Source organism: Mytilus californianus, unplaced genomic scaffold (assembly GCF_021869535.1).
Source record: "Mytilus californianus isolate M0D057914Y unplaced genomic scaffold, xbMytCali1.0.p SCAF_8, whole genome shotgun sequence".
Classification (NCBI taxonomy): Eukaryota; Metazoa; Mollusca; class Bivalvia; order Mytilida; family Mytilidae; genus Mytilus; species Mytilus californianus.
The window spans coordinates 12,359,251-12,374,814 of record NW_026262734.1 but is presented as its reverse complement, the minus strand read 5'-3'; the positions used below and the strand labels follow the sequence as shown (position 1 = coordinate 12,374,814).

Sequence of the window (15,564 nt, the reverse complement as noted above, 5' to 3'; positions counted from 1 at the left end):
GATAGCTTCATGCGGATGCGTTGAATACCCAACGGCATCTGTATAAAGGTTTTAAATGGAAATATCATGAAGAGTAGGTGATGTATAATAACGATGACCATATCTACGTTAACGTGGAGGAGCAGAATCGAAAACGTTTATCACATTAACCAGGCTTCAAATAAACTACCTATACCATCAATTTTGTACATAGTTGATGTCTGTTAACATGACTAACTAAATAATTCAGTTTTGTTTCTCAGAACACAAAAGATACTACATATGCATTTAGGTCTGCTTCATCTCTTAACGTACTCATATAAACATTGACAACCGGGAAATTCTGCAAATAACCACTAAATGGATAACTTATTCTACATTTTACTTCATGACTATTTTCTTAGAGACACATAACGTCATTAACTAACTGATATCCAATATGTAACCAATAATGAGGACATTAGGTGGTATATCGTAATTTTGCGCTAAAATTTATAGGCATGAGTGCGAAGGCAAGATTTTCAACATAATAGTTTAAGGCTACTACAACGTCCATAAGACGGAATTTGAACAGCAACCTCTAGATTTAAACCAACAACCAAATCTTTTTGTTCTGTGTCAGTAATATGTCAATAAATAAAAGAAAGCAACGTTCGCTAAAAGTTGTGAATCAACCGAATACAAAAGTAGTGATGCAAAGCAAAAGGTTTTTACAGTGTTGAATTCATTTTATTTACCCTTGTATTTATATTTCACGTAATTCGGGAATATCGGGAAAGTGTATACTGGTGCGACATTACGCTTTATATACTGTATGTACCATCAACTACAAACACTTTTTTGTAGGCGACTTTGTCAGATATACTTTCAACTACAATAACTTTTTTGTTGGTGTCTTTGTCAGAATTATTTGTATGTTTGTTTGAATATTTTAGTCAGTTGTTATGTATGTTTACTCAGTTTTGGCTGCTGGGTCCCAATTATCGTCACACTAACCAATTTTGTCAATATAATGGAACTACAAACAACTGACATACAAGTGAAAGGTTGAGCTAGCTATAAAACCAGGATTTACCCATCATTTTATTCGGAAAATGCCTGTACTAAATCAGGAATATATGGCAGTTGTTTTCCATTCATTCTGTCGGTTGATATTGTCTAACGTTTGATTTTGTTAGTTTTTTTGTGGACATCCCCCTTTTTTAGCTTTACCTTGGAGTTCGGTATTCTTGGGTTATAATTTTTTATGCATCAGCTATCAAAAGTGTGGGAGTAAATACCATGCATCCTCACAACACATCCTAAGGTTGTAACCACCTACCAGCTCTCAATCTTGCTTGCCCGGAACAGCCACCCATATTTCCTTATCTCCAACAATTGAGAATGGGAAAAGTAGTAGAAGAAGAGACCTAATTGTATAAATAAGCAATCAATTTCTCTAGAAGAAAACTTATTACCTCTGAAACTTCAGAAAACCAACATAAACTCGTTGATCCACAAGACGACTGGGAAATTCGTTCAATCAACAATCGACAATGTTGCGGAGACGCATGCCATTCTTGAGCGTAAAGGTATTGGACAGCGCTTGTGTATTGATGTCTTAGGAGAAATAGATTGCATTCAACAAAATGAACGAATTCCAAACCGAAGCCCGATAACTAGCATTAGGCAAAGTTGACCTTAGATGGATTTGGCCTTTTTTATGTCCTTTTTGGTCATATAGCTCTTCAACTGTTGCGGTTCTTATACATCCTTGTTTTCAAATATTCGGCTTTAAGAATTCCTGATGGTAAATCTAGAAAAGCGCTTCGATCACATGAAATTTATAAAGTGTTGTTTTCATTTTGTTTTCTCAATCTGTTTTTGGACTCACGAGAGCACTTCTGGAACATGTAGAAGTAGAAGAACGTATTGTCAATACCACTTGAGTCTTGCAGGAAAAAAAACATGGACCGTATCCGTACCCCTTCATATAGCAAAACTATTAATCCGATACTATCATAACAAGATCAAACATCAAGTTCATCAAGTTCGCCAGGAGAATACTTCACTTTATGCTGGTAAACGCCACTGAAAGGATCTGAATTAAAACATGACGTGCTGAACACGTTCACGGTGATAGTTTCAGCAATAATGAACTCCAGACCTTTGGTACTGGTATCAACATATCAAGAGAATCCGTTATTCTTAACTCAAACTATGGTATTAAGGCGAACGACCGATTACATCTTTACTTCATATCAGTTCGGAAATTTCAACAAATGTGACCTATGTATTGCCGAATGGAAAGGTGTATATACTCTGGTCACTGTTTTCTGCTCCCATTGTTGGAAGAAATACCACATCAACGACGGAAATGGTCCGAGGATTGCCGCGATATGGTCGAAGGATTCGTAGTTCTATTAAAGGACAAAACCTTCTCCTACAAGTGGCCCTTGGGAATTGCAAATTCGTTTAAAAAACTGACGATCACGTCCAGAATGCAAAAGTACGAGCAATCGTAAATGGAAGACCAACCATCTACACATGACTAACCGTGGATAATTATGATTGTTCTGTTGGACAACAACAAAAACACTACATAACTTTTGTACGTCCGAAGCGCTTTTCTTAATGCATCTTCATGAGGAACGCTCAAACCTAACCATTTGAAAGCCAAGAATGTAAAAGACACATAGAAAAGTTTGGAACTATATGACCAAAGGGACATAAAAAGAATAGCTAATCTCACCAAATGTCAATTAACATTGCCTTAGGGAGTTCGAACCTTAGTTTCTAAATAGTTTCTTAGTTTATCACCGGGGAATTTTATAAATCATGCCACAACTGAAGCACAGTCCAAAAGCAAAGCTATCGACCAATTGATTGTAAATGAAAAACACTTCACAAATTTCGTATGTCCGAAGCTCTTTTCTGGATTCATCTTCATCAGGGAATCTAAAACCAAACTTTTAAAGTAAGGAATCGAAAAAATGTATTAGAAACGTTAGCTTTATGATAAAAAGGGACCTAAAAAGAATATCCAAATTTTTGTATGGCCAATTTTGCTTGAGGGAGTTGGAATATTAGATTTTAGGTAATTTCTTAATTCATCAACAAGGCAGTCTTGTATATAATTCTGTGTAAATATTGTTACTATGAATTTACTATCGTTACATATTCAATTATGTTTTATTTATGGAATGATATCAGATAGATATCACACGGGGAGTGTACTGTTTCATATCCACTTTATTTTTCAAGCCTATTATCTTATTAACGATCAATCATATATTCCAGAATTATATCTAGACGTCATTGTTTAGTATTCCTAGTATTCTCTCTGTCTTTTAGAAAAGTTTTCGATTGCAAATGGATGCACGCAATGATAATTTCCAGACATATTGAAACAAATCACCGCCAAGTACGTTTGCTTTGATTATAAACAGTATATTGTTTGAACTCCGTTAATTTGGATTAGAAGATGTTTTTAACAAAGTTGTTGATACATATATCTTTAAATTTGAACTGTAGAATTTTCGTTTTTGACTCAATTAATTTGAATATAATTCATATAAATTTTTTATTTAAATATTTATATCTCTCATTCGTACACAATATGAAATAATGAACTAGTTTACCAGACACCTATTTTATCACATCTGTTGTAATTATAATTATTACTTTTAAACACGTGGTAGTCTTGTTTTTGATTCAGTCAAAAGAGAGGCGAAAGATACCAAATGGACATTAAAACTCATAAGTCGAAAATAAACTGACAACTGACGACAACATATCAACTTGTTAAATTTATTAGGGCAAGCCAGTACATTGCTTCAATGTGTAAATAATAGTATGTACATTGCGTGATAACTAAATTTGGTTAACAATTATCTTTAGAGTCCAGCATGTACCCATCGACAATCATTTAAGAGAAACTCTTTAGTATCTGAGTTTGCGATATCATGTACATTGCATGTGTTCCTTAAAAATTCACCGAAGATGCGAATCTTAATTTTACCTCACTTTACTGAATACCCAAATGTCATTAATGTACTTTCAAATAAAGTCTTTGCTATGTGTACCAAAAGCACAACATTCTAAATTACTAACATCTATTATATCAGCAAGAAATCTAGGCTTCAGGGCTTCTTTGGAAATTCCTTTTCAAGGGATAGAGTGAATCAAATGTTGATTAAAAAAAATCTCTGTTTTCAAGCATTTGTATGAAATCGTCTGACTTCTCCATCCTTAACCAGCTTAACGCCTGTTACATTCACATTGATAACTTAAGGTAAATTAACTGTATACCGCCATCTTGGATTGTTAAAGAGCAGTACACAATTGGTCTAGCTCTTTGCTTAAATATGCAAGTTTTGAGACATATTGGCAACTAATGTGCAAAACTGTTTATATAAATAAAGAAAAATAAGTGATTTATTGCATTATTTAGACTATTTTAACAAATACCAACTATTTGTTTTGTACCATTCAATTAGACTACTTTCATGTTACCGCTTTTTGTCTCCCGAGTTTATATTTTTTCGACAGGTAACCTTTTCTGTAGTAGGACATCCTGGTACTCGGTCAAGTAAGAGCAACTTTAAAAAGTAAAATCAAGCTTATAATCGGTACAATTTGGAGGGGAAATTAATTGTTTTATGTTTTCTATACACAACAAAATCATCAGAAAACAGTTAACTTTCCCCCCGAAAATTGCACCGATTATATATTTAATTTTACTTTTTTGGTTGCTCTTAGTTGACAGAGTACCGGAATGTCCTACCATAGAGTAGGTAACCTATCGAAAAATTATATAATCCGGAATCAAAAGTCGGTAATATGAAAATAGTCTATTGTTCAACTAAGTCGTATAAGGGGAGACACTCTTATAGTAAAATTTCATAAGGAATGTTTATGAAATTTCATTTTTTACTTGTAGCATGAAAACAAGTTCGGCGACTCCATATTTCGTTTTATTTTCTTAAAGCATATTATATAACCTTTCTTCTCATATTTTATTTCAAAATTCTACATTTTGGCAAAGTATCAGAAAATTCTATCTGAGGAAATATATAGTGATGATCCACCTTAAAAATAGATTTAAAGAATTATTCGTTCATTGTTTCGTAAAATAGAACTGCCAATGTACTCAATAACAATATTTTGTTTAAGGAGGAGACAAATAATCCAGTTAAAAATATTTCAAATTCAACTAAAAAAGCTTCCTGGAAATGACATCATCAATCTGTTTGCATTGTTTATTGACATCTATTTGTTTAACTTGGTGGGCAAGTTAATCGTCAATCGGTTTGTATTCCTATTGGCACCAAATAAACACGCATCTCGTCTATCCGTTTCTTTATGCGTATGCGCCATACTGTTAATAACCTTTTACTGAATAATAAGAAGTTTCATGACTGTGTTGACTGCAACAATCCCCCATTGCTTTTATCTATATATAGCAGCATTTAAACAGCGCCTGCATTGCAGTATATGTTTCTACGCCGATACGTTACCCTTTTCTCAGTATTTCGATCGTAGATCGAAGTACTGGCCCAAGAGCTGTTATCGGTAAACGTGAAGTCTTTTTTTCGAAAGTTTTTAGCAACTACCGTAACTAAGTTCACCTATACATTTACCTCCTACTTTCCACGTTTATTTCTTTAACTTTATTCAACTTATCACTGGATTTTTACTTGTCATTAGTTACACGACGGAATCCATTCGTGGAGCAGGAACTTCTTGCACTCCAACACCACCTGCCAACCTGGGTTCATTCTCTATTGTTGGATTTCTGTTGCTCAAGCATTTACTTGAATATGTTGTAACTTTTTTTCTTTTTCCATAATAAAGTCACCCATTAATAAGCTAAGACATCGGTAGTGAGAAATGGGAATGCCAAATGACGTCAAAATCTTGAGAAATAAAAAAACAAGTGCATAAACGTTTTGATGGAGTAACAACAATTAAGTAAACAATATTGCGATGCTATCGATATAGGCATATCACACTTGTTCTACTTGAGATGGTATTGCAATCGCTTGCAATTTAAAAATTTCTTAGATGAAATACTTGTATTTCGAGACCTTATTGATTGAATGCTAATTGTTGGGTGGTCTTGAAGTGTAAGTAGTTCCTGCTCCACGAATGCCAAAGTTCGTTTAGAATAGATTTAGACGAAATAACGATTGGTATCAACGAAAATGGACACTGTTGAAATTAACAGAACAAGGCAAAATATTCAGATTATATTCGATCAAAAAGAGAGTACAGATAGTACAGATTTTGAATTACAATTAAGAAATATAATCTTATTTGTTCAATTAATCAATATAAAGTTTAATAATGATGTTTATATTGGGGAATGTTTTGTTTTTCATTTTTAAAATGGAACAGGCGTCCATTTATGTAAACATACATATACATACAGGACAGAAAAAGATTATGGCAAAAATTACAATTATAAAAAGTCAAACATTAAAAGACACAAAACAAAAAACGACATGAGCCCAACCAAAAACTGAAGGCGAACGCTTGTGCCCCGGAAGGTGACCATTGATCGATTGTATTTTTCTTTACGTATCTTATTATCTATTTATCCATATGCAAGAAAGATTGGAAGTGCCCGGGCAAAGCGTTCCTTTAGTACTTGAAAGTCAATTCAGCTGTTGTCAATGGTATTCGTTCGTCTCATCAGTCAATTGTATGATCACGTGAGAAGGTGGAGTTCAGCGCAATCTTCAAAACGATTTATGAAAGGAATAATTTCAGTACAATCCGAAGTTTAATCTTAACCGCTGTGGCTGTTTGAAGTAGAAATTTCGTATGATGTCTTTTAACAACAAGCAGTTGTCTTTGATTTTTTTAGCTATATACTTTAATATATATGGTTAACTAAATAATAAAATGTGATTTTCGTCTCCTCTATATATTAGGTTAACACAAGGTATCTAACTCGTATTTCTGAGAAATGATATCTTTTACAAATTAACTACCTAGATGATAAGTTCTATTCAGAGAAAAATTGACAGGTTTTTGGGAAAGACTTTATAATTAATCGTTCACTTTGCCATTTGGCTGTGAGAAGTCTAAATATGTTACCGATTACCTACTTTGTAGGACTGCTTCGAATGATTCCGACAACGGAATACATCATTTTGTTAATAATTTAATGTAGATTTACGACATAACAAGTTTCAGTGAGATAGACAACAGCGGAATCGAAATATAACGGAAGTTCGCGACTGGTGTCATTTCTCAAAAATACGAGTTAGGTACCTTGTATATTAAAGTTAATAGGTGAAAAAAAAAATAATGACAACTGCCTGTGCTTTTAACAAGTTTTAAGACTTGCTCCCTGATTTCATACTATATATCAAATATTGAATATTTTGAATTTTTTTTTACTGCTTTGATTAACAATTGACATTCAGCATAAGATGACAATTATAAAGTAGTGTTGAGCATGGTATATGCGAAAATATTAGCCTCGTTTGAATTACACTATGGTTATTATTTTCACGTAGTCAATGCTTAGCTCATTATCTTGAAAATATTAATTATTCCTAATTAAAAGTTCGAGGTACTTTTCCTCTGTTCCTAATCATCGTGATTCCCGGCGGAGACAAAAATAACAAACTTTTGATCCCTAGTGAGCTAGAAATCTGAATAAACCTTTTGTTTTACATTTTTACTACGAAACTCGTCTCGTAGCAATACCGTGTTTGAAAGCAACGTAGGTGTTCCGCTTCTTTTGTGAATGTTTAGCACACAAGTTAGACCGTTATGGAATATCTGTTTTACAGATGACGACGGATATATTCCAATTGTCGTAATCACAATCCCGTCCTCTTTTCCTCGAATGTGACCTACTATGTACTTACATGAGCAGCACGACGGGTGCCACATGTGGAGCAGGATTTGATTATCCTTTCGGAGTATCTGAGATCACCCCTGGTTTTGGTAGGGTTCATGTTACTCTGTCTTTAGTTTTCTAAGTTGATTAGTGTACTGTTGTTTGCCTTTTCGTCGTTTTTCAATTTTTGCCATGGCATTACCGATTTATGAGTTTGGATGTCCCTTTGATATCGTTCGTCTCTCTTTTACCAGTATGTCGACACAATGAATGACTATAACCCTATTTTCGATCCACAATTAATCACAAATCTACGACCCATGCCAGCAAAAACAATTCCTATAAGGAGACGACCACAACCGATATAAATCATATACTTTTATAACAAACTTTCGGGCTTGCAAATCATTTTTTTCGTGAGCTCTGATCCAAAGCTTATCATGCAACTACTATCAGTCGTAAATAAACTCATCTTGTGTGCCTGGTTTAAAATTGTGTACGTGTACTTTATGACTATTTAATAGAAGTCGATTTATTTGTATATCTCCTCACTTGATTTCATGAATCAATAGGTAACCATAAAAATTCTAAATACGTCACTGCATTTTTTAAAACTTATATTTGCTGCGGACATGATGTGTTTGCGTGATCATGAGATGATCAGTTGATCAGGTCAAGGTAATTGTAGTCTGACGTATGGAGGAAAAGTGTACATTTTATATTACAATTAGATGATCACGTGACTATATACCTTAAGGCAACGTGGATGTCGTCTGCAAACAGGTTTCTTTGTTAATAATACAAGATAATTTGATTTATCATCTACACAACATAACTTCGGGTTTGATGTGAGTTTACGCTTTGGTAAAAGTGTGGTCTGTTTATACGAGTTATTTCAGTTCTCATTTACTTTCACGAAAAACATCGTTATTAATTCGTTTAACGGTGATCAAGTTAAGTAACTCAGAAGTATTTTAAGCTCCCAAAATGTAAATTTTTTTGTAATTAATTTGGCTTAACTCTAAGTTCATGATGTTAACTGTAGCAAAGTTTTAGTTTTAATTTAAGTATTAAAGCATTGAATTGTTAAAAAAATATGTAAAAATTCTCATTATAGATACCAGGTTTAAAATTTTCGCGTTTCGTCTACAAACGACTCATCAGTGACGCTTGAATAATTTTTTTTTAAAAAGGTCACATAAAGTATGAAGTTGCAGAGCATAATCCATTGACGACCCAAAATTCCAAGAGATTTTGTCAAATACATTGAAAGACGATCGATCGATGGAAACCTCATTTAACTTAATTCTTTTCTGTTGTCTGATTTTTAAAGAAAGAAAAAAGGAAGGGATGCAATAAAATCTGATTTTGTGAAACACTTTTGTCTGATACAAAAGATAGTTGTTGGTCAGAATCAGAGGGAATTTTGTTTAGGTTTATCATGTTTATGCTGCTTTCGGTCAGGAACTTGCAAATATACATGTATACTCTTTTAAATTCCTTTATAATAATAACCCCGTCTTTGGTATATCACCCACCGTATTGATTTATCGATATCCTTATAACATTATTATTTGTTAAGAAAATAAGTTTTTGTGTAACACCTGGCGGTCACGGTAAAACGATGTTATCTTTGAAGAAAAAATCAGGTAAAACGCTCTATAAACTTTGTTAACGTTACATCTGGTATATGTTCTTTTTTGTTTGCTTAATGGAATTTGATGCGACTGTCATACAAGTGAGAGGTTAAGCGCTATAAAACCAGGTTCAATCCACCATATTCTACATAAGAAAATGCCTGTACCAAGTCAGGAGTATGACAGTTGTTGTCCATTCGTTTGATGTATTTGTGCTTTTGATTTTGCCATTTGATTAGGGACTTTCCGCTTCGAATTTTCCTCGGAGTTCAGTATTTTTGTGATTTAACTTTTTCCTACCTTCAATGCTGTTGAATTTTAATTTTCCATTTAATAAAATAGATCAAAAAGAATCGAAAAGAGACTTCAAATATTAATCACAAAATCCATTCGTTTTATTACAAGACACATAAACAAAACATCATAAATTCACATAATACTCCGCTGTATTGACTAAACAAGACGTGTTGTTATTTACAACAGATGTCCATGATAAATCAATATCGAAAGTACTTTACGTGTACTTTCCTTGTTTTGATTCTACATCAGTAGCAGGGATATAGATCGATCACTTGACTGGAATCATTCCCATATAGCCCTACACTTCCATTATATTTCTTTTCCCCAAGACATCAATGCGCAAATCACACTAATAATCCCTTCAAACAATGTACAAATTCTTCCTCTATTTTTGATCTTCTAATCGTGTTAAGACGTGTCACTTTAAATGTCCGCATTATCTCTGTTTTTACAGTGATCACATGATACACATACAGTGTACGTCACGCCGCAGTGCACCGTCTCATTAGCATATATAACATTCTAGAACGTCTGCTACATACATATAGGAGGCGCTGATAACCACGTGATGAAGACTCCATATATAAACTAGGTTCTTCCGTTCAGCGTGCGCGGTTTTGTTTATTTGTGGAAGCATGATAGAGTGTCACAATTTTATACATAAACAAGTTTTGGGAAATAGCGTAAAATACCAGGTGAGGATTTACATATGAAATTTTTATATGAAAAACAAAAACATTGAAAAGAAAGTAGTTTCGTCATCAGCACACATTGTATGCCTCCGGTGATTATAAGTTAGTCATCATTTATTGATTTTTATGTCTGTCGACTCATCGTTCCGACATTGTTAAGTAGGAGGAAGTCACGCGGCAATTAATCAATTTATTTTATTTTTTTTTAATATTTGAACAATGAATTAAATAATCTTATACATTTATAGCCTTTTTCAGACGAAATTGATTTCTTTCTGTTTGACTATATGCACGCCATTGTACAAGACATAAAAGTTTTACGTCACATGCGGAAATGTCTGACGAGTGACGTCACAATTTAAAGACATTTTAGACAACATTTTATTGGCACTAACGCATTTACAATAATGGATAAACATGTTATAGTAAAATGCAAACAATTATGTGAATATAAAATACATGTATGATGAAAATCTATTGCAATAGATTACTTCTCGCATTAAAACAATTTGTTACGAAAGATGAAGAAAGTTTTAGTGCCGCATAAGATTTATTATTATAGATTGATGACCACAGGTCAAATGTCACAGAATCCAAAATAATGAAACAATTATTGAATTGATTGTTGTTGCTAATGTCCAGTGGAAAATATTTCATTCACATTTAGGATATTTTAATGAAACCTTAATGTATTACACCAATCTCCAGTTGCTTTTTATAAAAGAATTACGCAGGTTGACCAGGGGTCAATCAGCGTGAAAGACATAATGAAACAATCCGTTCTTGCTGTGACATAACATAAGCATTGTGATATAGGAAATTTCCAGAAAATGCACAAATTCTAAAGTCTTCTGTAGTGATTGAATATACCAATTTGGAGCGTTTGTCATACACCTTATCACTATTTATCTGCCATTACTTGACATTACAAAAGTTCCCGTAAGTGATGCCAAAATAGAAAATGTCTGACACCACAAAGGAAAAGTGATTGTTGTGCGACATCAATAATTCAGGTCCATGAGGAGAGCAGTCTTCTTGAAAGTTTGAATTTTGTCTCGGATATCTGGTTAGGCAAGTGAAAAATATTGCCGGACCAAAATATAATTTCCCAGACATGTGAAGATCACATAAATCTATTGATATGATGGATGGCTGTTTAACTTGATGCCGCTTATTAATACGGTTGCATTTCGTTTTCCTGAAATACGGTAGTTGGAAGTCTGTAATGTCTCATGCCAAACTATGACATCATTCACATATGATGTTATATTAAAGACCCTTTTAATAAAGAAAAATATTACACTGTTTAATCTTCGATGTTTTATTTGAAAGAAGTACAGTAATGTACAAGTGCTTACATAAATTAAACATATGGACATTTGTGTCCCTCCAGCAGCAAGAGGGTTAAAGTCCAGCTGCAAATGAAATGTATATTCATGAGAACATTACAATGTGATATGAATATAGACCCTGCTTTGTACTAGACCGACATGCGGAACTGGATTTTTTAACATGCTTGTTCACAAGGTAACAGTCAACAGAAAGACATGACAACCTACAAGGACGCATTTTCATTATTAAGACGCTGAGTCCACCACTCTTTGGTCTTGCTCCTAAATTCCACAACCTTTCCCACTTGAGGCAAGCACAAGACCAACAAGGCGGTTAGATAAATTGGAAAGAAAAAAAAAGCAATTAGCCATTCTTGTCTGACCAAACCAAATTTGCCTGAAACGTCTGGTGGTCAGGCATATTTTTGGGACCTCTGGGAAGGTAGAAATTACCTTTATCTTCAAGTATCAACATTTTGTTTTCACTGCCATAGAAGACTTTCAAATTCTTGTATTTTCCCATACATAAAATGCAATGTCATAATGCTTACAAGTTATTACATCATAGTCGATTATTCAGTAACATAATTTTGAGAGTTGACCTTGGGGTCAACCAGTGTAACTCATTCATAAATTGGCTTATGATCTTCAAATGAGTCTTAGCAATTTATTGTCATTTTATATGTTTGTCTTAGAAGGAATGCATTATGCACTGTATCATATACCATGTATACTACAGGCTGCCCAAATTGTGCCAGACTGTTGAACAATCCAACATTATTGTGCTTATTAGACAAATATTCACAACTTACCAGTGCAATGTCATAAACAGTACCAATTTGACTAAACCAGATGTGTATTTGAACATAGATTTTGTACTGGCTAGCTTTTTTATTTTTTGGAATTTGCAGTTTATCATGTAGAAAACAACAGTTCTTTGAAAACCTTAAGATTTTGTGTTTATTTCTACTGAGCATGCCCTAAATACCTGATTCAGAGCATTAATCAGAACTGGCAACAGGAAACCAGTAATTTTTCCTGATTTTTATAGCACATTTTTGGTCTGTCAGATGTATCATTGCTGTGTATCGGACCAAATGTTGTACAGTCCTTTGGTGAATTTCGGAAAGCCTGCTGTAGTCTGTGTGTCCATCCATCTGTTTGTCAACACTTGGTATGATATCTCAAATGTACTCTTATCATACTCTGGAAATTTTAACACAACATTACGATTGACGACAGAAAGCTCAGTTTTGATTTTAACAATTTCAAATATTGTTATTCCATAGGATATGGGGCTTTATTCATGGAAAATTTGGGGCCTCATAGTCTTAGTAGTTCAACTACTGTATTGTATCACCATGATCACTAGCCTGTCAACATTGAGGTTGTGAGTTCGTACCTCACTCTAACAGGTGCGTTTGATTCTAACTTAATTGACTAGGATTTTCCTGACAAAGGTTGGTGGTTTTCTCTGGGGACTCTGGCTTCCTTCACCAATGAAAACTGACCGCCAGGAAATAGCCAATATTGCTGAAAGGGGCAATTAACACCAACAATCAATCGATTTATCGTGGAAAATTGGACACTTTCTCATATGTTGTACAATAAGTTAACTTTAATTTTAGTTTATATGATACTATTGGCTGTAATTTTATCATACAGTCAGGGATAATACTTGTACAAGTGTTTTTTATTTACTGATACAGGTAAATTGTTTTGAAGGTGGAGTTACATCCCTTAAACATTCAGATATTTTTTACTTAAATAATTAAAAAGGTCTTAATTTCTTCTACTCTTGAATTTCTCTTGACTACATTGCTTTAATAGAGTTTTTAATTGTGTGTCATTAATAGTTGTCTTTACTATTCATAAAAGTATAATTTCATGGACAATAAAAATCTCATTTGTCTGTTATTTTCAAAATGCTACTCATGTACAAGCCTCCAGGGAGCAATTTTTGAAGGCCTTGCACAGTTACTTAACATCTTTGCGCAATAGATTTCTTTGCTTAGTTCTTGAGATAAAATGTTGAACTCTACTTAGAAATTAATAAGCAAACTAGAAAAATGTTCAGTCATGTTTTGACATCACAAAACTTGAGAATTTAAGGGGTTGTAAAAAAAAATTACTTGTACAAGTTAATTTTTAGAGAAGATTAAGGGGAGAAAATTCAAACTTGGAAAATAAAAATAAAAATCTTACAAAATTACTCGTACAAGTAAATATAACTTGCATCTTCAAGTAAATAAAAATGACTTGTATAAGTAATACCCCTGACTGTAATATATATGGTTAGAATAGATCAAAATAAGCTCCCTTTCAATTTCAATTTCAATTTTCATGATTTTCTCACTTTTGTCATTCCAGAGTTTATTTTCGACTTTTTCATGAAAAGTTAAAAACATTTTCATACATGTTTGTTGCACCACTAATCTGGTTTGCTTGGATTGATTACCTCAAAACTTTATACACTGTTGCTGAGATTGATAAAAAGAAAACTCCCTTATTTTAGAAATTATCTGGTTTGTCATTCCAGAGTTACTAGTACTACTAGACTTAAATAGACAGATTTGAGTAAATTTTTTCGCTTGTTGTACCATACCTTGAGTATGCTGTGATTGATTTACAAGAAGTTTTACTCAATTGTTGGCATTGGTTCAACTAAGACTCCTTTTAATATTTTTTTTTTTTTTATTTGTGTTTCAACAGTTTTTAGACTTGAACTGTCAGATTTCAGGCAACTTTTTACATGTATACTAGCTCTAGTATGCTTGATCAAAATTATTGCCAACTTTACACTTGTTGAGATTGGTGAATGTAGACGTGCTTTTGGTTTTGAAAATTTTTATGCCCCTGCACATGAAAGTTGGAGGACATATTGTTTTACCCCTGTCCATCCGTCCATTCTTCTGTTCGTCCCATTATGGGTGTATAGTTTTTCCAGATAACTCCTCCTAGAGTTTGAATGCTAGAAAGTTTTCACTTTGTTGGCTGTTTGTACATATATTGAAGGTGTGCATGTGGTCAGGATTTTGATTTTTATTAATATTTGCTCTTTTGGGAGATAGTTGAACTTTATCATTTTTGGAGTATATACTTGCATAAGAGGTGCATATCGTTTCCGGATAACTCCTCCTACAGTGAACCGTAGACCTATGTGCTCCAATGCTCAACTTTGTGGATTTTGAAATAACACTTTGCATCTGTGGGGGCATTATTTGTGTTTCCCAGCACAGGCACTTGTCTCAGAAAAAAATTTCCTAAATATACCTTAATATAACATTAAAAAATTTCCTATATACCTTGATATAACATTAAGGTAAATAGGAAATATTTTTTTGAGACAAGTGCCTGTGTATAGATGTTAGAAAATGCAGTTTGTCTTCATTTTATTAAAAAAAAAATTCACAAAGTAAACCATAAATACCATGTAAGGTAAATATTCTTCTTATAACATCAGGTTAAAACATTACCTAAGTCCCATGTACATGCACACATGTGTATATATCCCTTCCAATACTTTAGAGCTTCCAACTGTATTGAACAATTATGTGTAATGATTGAGATAATTTGATGATTTATAAAGTATATGGTGTAACACATTTTCAGATCCATAACTAAATTACTTCCTGTTAGCTGGATACATGTGTACTTTTAAATTGATGCAGATATGAAAAAACTGTATTGCATTGTTCCTGAAATTACAAATAATATTTTCTTGATATTTGATACCATGTTAGATAAATATTGGTATGCTAAACTAGATGATTATATGGCAAGCCAAT

At 33.3% G+C, this 15,564-nt stretch overlaps 1 protein-coding gene across 1 annotated transcript in view; it reads left to right on the top strand.

Annotated features, from left to right (window-relative positions):
• The first annotated feature begins 10,304 nt into the window (after positions 1 to 10,304).
• Positions 10,305 to 15,564, top strand: part of LOC127712072 (uncharacterized) — a 53,420-nt gene continuing 48,160 nt past the window's right edge. The window contains exon 1 of the mRNA XM_052218265.1: positions 10,305 to 10,448. The gene's annotated coding sequence lies outside the window, so the exon portion shown is untranslated. The remainder of the gene's footprint in view (positions 10,449 to 15,564) is intronic.